The sequence below is a fragment of the Myotis davidii genome, unplaced genomic scaffold (genome assembly GCF_000327345.1).
Source record: "Myotis davidii unplaced genomic scaffold, ASM32734v1 scaffold348, whole genome shotgun sequence".
Classification (NCBI taxonomy): Eukaryota; Metazoa; Chordata; class Mammalia; order Chiroptera; family Vespertilionidae; genus Myotis; species Myotis davidii.
In genome coordinates this window covers 1,601,791-1,606,669 of record NW_006298965.1, presented here as the reverse complement: position 1 = coordinate 1,606,669, position 4,879 = coordinate 1,601,791, and the positions used below count along the sequence as shown (strand labels likewise).

The following is a 4,879-nucleotide window of genomic DNA, read 5'->3' as shown; positions in this document are numbered from 1 at the left end:
GTTTTCATTTCCGAGGTCCCGAGGAACCTCGTGTCACAGTCATCCCAGACATTAAGACGCTTTACAGCGTGTATTTCTGCGTACTTGTTTGCATACTTTATTCGATTTTTGAGTTCCTTGAGAACAAGGGCCTAGTGCAGTGATGGCGAACCTTTTGAAAAACCCTAACTTAACTCTGGTGCCGTGTCACATATAGAAATTTTTTGATATTGCAACCATAGTAAAACAAAGATTTATATTTTTATATTTATTTTATATATTTAAATGCCATTTAACAAAGAAAAATCAACCAAAAAAAAATGAGTTCACGTGTCACCTCTGACACGCGTGTCATAGGTTTGCCATCACTGGCCTAGTGTAAGGCCCTAATAAATCTTTATTTGATTTTGCTTGATTTAATGTAATTTGATTTAACACCCAATGCATGTTTGTTTTAAAATTCTGCTTCTTTAAAAAATGCTGACTGTGCAAATAAAAAAATAAAAAGCTAAAAAAAAAAAAAATGCTGTCTGCTCTCAGGGCTCCTGGTATAGGAGAGGCTAAGAACGGACCCCCTTTAACTACCACAAGCCCCCATCTTCTCTTGCCGTCTGGGGAGACAGCACACACAACCCTGGCTGCACATGGGAGGGGATCCTTCTGAGAGGTGATGGTGGAATACTGTTTCCTGCTGCAGAGAGGCCCAATATGACTATTTTAATTTGTCAAGAAAGTGAACTACAGGGGGGACTACCTGCTTTTCACAAAAATTGTGCACAATATTTTTGTGAAAAGGAAATATGCATCTATATGTTGTATGGTTTTTTTTTATGGGGAGAAGTTAAGCCTTTACCTGGGTTCTCAAAGGGGCTTGGGACCCCTGCTTAGCGGGAGTGAAGAAGTTGGCTTTCAAATGTCAAGCTTCTACTTCAGTGATGTTTCCTTTCAGGAATGGTAATGTCTGAGCCTCATTTTTACTTCCTGCACCTTGTACAGCCCTTGCCAACACCCAGCAGCCAACAGGGGTCTGTTTGACTGGAGCGGGTGGGAGTGACAAGCGAGGCCACTGAAGAGCATCGCTGCCCGCTCCCGGGGGACGGGGACGCACCGCTTGTCCTTGCTCCTCACCGGCCCGCGTGTGCTCACTCGCAGGCTAATGGGCAGCGTTTGCCCCTTTCTGAGAGAGCAGGGATTTCCACTTTATTTGTATGTTTTGAAATGTCCACACCCTTTTCCATGTCCAACCACTGTCACTACTAACATTTACTTGTACGGTACTTCTTTTGTAAAGACTTTACGTTAGAGCAAAAATTCTGTGGGATACACAGGTCTTCGGGGAGTAGGGCTTGTGTGGAAGCGAAGTGAGGCTTGCTTTCCCTCAGGTAGCAGGCCTATTTTCTTGTTCTTTTCCTTAAGTGAAAAAGAGCAGAGGTCCTGTGAGAGCCACACTGATTCGAGTTTTATTTCAAAAATATTTTTTTTTTATTGATTTCAGAGAGGAAGGGAGAGGGAGAGAGAGAGAAACATCAATGATGAGAAAGAATCATTGATTGGCTGCCTTCTGCACGTCCCCTACTGGGGACTGAGCCTGCAACTTGGGCATGTGCCCTTGACCGGAATGGGACCTGGGCCCCTTCAGTCCGCAGGCTGATGCTCTATCCACTGAGCCAAACTGTCCAGGGCTGATTCAAGTTTTAAACAGCAAACAATCTGAGCTGCTCAGTAGCAGCAGGAGACCCTAAGGCTTCAAACAGCAGGTGATTTTTCTAACAAAGTGCACACAGTTGGGGTTAGGCTCGCAGCCACAGAGCAAAAAGGAAAAAAGGTTTTTTGTTTTTTTCTTTTTCTTTTTTTCTAAAGCAGTAGCTTAACTTGCTGGCTCAGCACATGTTTTTCCCTGTGATAGTTTGGAAAAAAAAAACGTGCCTTGGACGCCCTCTTTCCGCTTAGCCCTTCCTCCCGCCCCCGACTGTACCATTCAATCCGAGATACTGGGGTGACTAGAGAGGATAAGGAATAAATCAGTAATTGCCAAAAACGTTGCCCCCACGTTGCTCAGGGCAGTACCTGATCCTTTCTTTTGGGGGTGATTGTAATGATCAGCTCAGGGCAGTGCTCTGCTGACAAGGTCACAGCCGAGTGAGCTGGACTTGGGACTGTGTGGACTTGGGACTGTGGCTGACGGGAAGGGGGAGGGAGAGGGGGGAGGGAGGAGGAGGTGCTGGGAGGTAAACAACAGGACTATAAATATCAGAGGTTCTGGTGGGCCCTGGCCAAGCGGCTGCTGAGCAAAGAGGAAGATCGGCCTCGAAGGGGCTGTCTGTGTAAGTAGGAACTCTGTGTTTTGCATACTGGATTCTTTTAGAGTTTGGTAAATAAGATGATTCTGAGGGGTCACTTTGCATGTTCAAGCTTAAGTACTTCCCGCTGAAATTCAGAGTGAGGACTCGAAGGGCAAACATAGCCCACAGAGTTGAAGAGCAGAGGCCATTCTGCAGGGATTAGAAATGTCCGGGATATTGTGAGCAGCTGGAGAAAAGAGAGAAAAAGGGACAGCAGGTTTGGTCCACTGTGCAGGAATAGTCACCCTGCAAGAGGTACACGCATGTCATGATCGGTGCCTGGGACAGAGTTTGCAGTTCAATGGTGAGTGGAAGCTCCCAGGTGAATGAGGAAGGACCCTCGGACACCCATCTGAAGTTCAAGGGAAGAGGATGGGAAACTCCTTTTTTAAATATTAGAGTTTTTAAAATGTTATACTAGTTGGGTTGACCTTAATAAATTATTTATTCTTTCTTAACCACCCCTTTCCTCATTCAGTTAGGCTCTTATTATGAAATATAAATAGGAATTTTGTGGTGTTAAATAATGTGGAAGATTCTGATATCCTGGCTTCTAATGGGGAATTCTAACCAAGGTGGGTCTGCCTGTGGCCGGCAAATCAGGTTTTGTGATTGAAAGTGGTGAGATCAGTGACATATATAAGTACGTTCTAATTGTTATTGGATCAGATGCCAGGTAATCCAATTTGGTTATTTATCTTCATTATTTTTATGTAACTGTCTGACAGCTGTAATTATAACCAAAAGTCTATTATGTAAAAAAAAAAAAAAAAAGATCTTAAACACAGTTGAACAGCCTGTCGGTTACAACAACAGAGGGTAATCTGAAAGTGTGAACTCAAATCCACTACCCTCTGCCGATGGCTTGAGTTATTATTATTTTTTTAATGAAAAAACGAAATGAGGGACAGGAGTGAAATAGCCTTTTCATTTACACTCACTATGCAAACATTTGAACATTACGCGCTGTGAAAAGTGAGAGTGCCAAAAGCCGACTTTATGCTGAAGGCTCTGTATTGACTAAGTTTAGATTCTAGGCAGTAGGGATACACCAGCCATCCCAGGAAGAAACAAAACGGCCTGCATGATTTTAATGCCCCCTTTGCCATTCTAGGGCATTGGCAAACAAACAAAAAGCCCTGGCTGCTACAGTTATTACAGGCGACCTACCTCCAAACTACACTATATCTCAGGAGCTAAGAGGTCAGGTTTTAGAGTCAGCAAAATCAGTTTGAGTCCAGTCTTCCTGGGGACTTACTGCCTGTGTGGACTTGGGCCAGCTGCCTAACTCCCTCTGCGCCACAGTTTCCTCAACTGCAAAATAATGCTCACGTGGTTGTTAGGATGAACTGACATGATATACGCAATTGCTCAGCACTCCTGCATCCAGTTTTAAATGCTTGATAAATGGTAGCTATAATAAGGATAACTATATCATACAAACACTATACTAAAGAATCGCCTAGATCTCATCTAGATATATCTTCTCCTTTTTTGAATATTGGAGTTTTTAAAATGTTATACTAGTTGGGGTGGCCTTCATAAATTATTTATTCTTTCTTAACCACCCCTCTCCTCAGTTAGTTAGGCTCTTCTTATGAAATATAAGTAGGAATTTTGTGGTGTTAAATAATGTGGAAGATGACCAGGTGCTATGAGTCCCATCTGTATCCAGCTGTGCACTGAGCCCCAATCCACTGACCTTAGCCACCTGATTTTGGGCTCACTCTGGGAAACTTATCGTTAGCTTCCCGTTCTCTCCCTCCCCCTTAAATAAAAAGTGGTTTTCTTTTTTTATCCCACATCTGTTCCTGAAAAAGCACTAGCTTCCTAGCTCTGGAATTTTGTCCCCATCTCTTTCTCTAGTCTTACATTAAAATGATCAGGTTGGATTTTTCTTTCTCTGCTCATCTCAGCTGAATGTGCTCTTCTCTTCACCACCTCTCTACAAGTCCCCTGTTTTATCTGTAGCTGTCTGCTGAGAGAGCTAGCCCTAGCGTTGGGAATATTTCCGGTCAGGCATTTAACTTTCCTACTCAGAGAGGGCAACTTTTTACCCAAGAATGTGTCACTGAGTCATAGAAACTTTCAGAAAGTGTCTGCAGCCAATAGACTAATTGAGTGTAGATTTCAGTGAGTCTTAATGGCACAGGGGGCAGTGGCTATGCAGTATTTCTCCGCAGTAAGGTTTTTCCCTTGGTCCATACTTATCTTGGATGTGGAAGTAACATTTGGGCAGGTAGCTTTATATCTGAAGACATTCAGATCCTTTAATATCGGCAGATCTTAGGCTTTAAAGAAATATGTTCTTATTGATTTCAGAGAGGAAGGAAGAGGGAGAGAGATAGAAACATCAACAATGAGAGAGAATCATTGATCACCTGCCTCCTGCAAGCCCCGACTGGGGGTCGAGCCTGCAAACCGGATGTATGCCCTGACCGGGAATCGAACAGTGACCTCCTGGTTCATAGGTTGATGCTCAACCACCGAGCCACACTGGCCGGGCCTCCCTTTCCCTTCTGAATGGCTTCCCCAAGAGTGCGAGGGCCAGGGCTTCC

At 43.9% G+C, this 4,879-nt stretch overlaps 1 protein-coding gene across 1 annotated transcript in view; it reads left to right on the top strand.

Annotated features, from left to right (window-relative positions):
• Positions 1-2,195: 2,195 nt before the first annotated feature.
• SEPP1 (selenoprotein P, plasma, 1) overlaps positions 2,196-4,879 on the top strand; it is an 8,824-nt gene continuing 6,140 nt past the window's right edge. The window contains exon 1 of the mRNA XM_006774560.2: positions 2,196-2,303. The gene's annotated coding sequence lies outside the window, so the exon portion shown is untranslated. The remainder of the gene's footprint in view (positions 2,304-4,879) is intronic.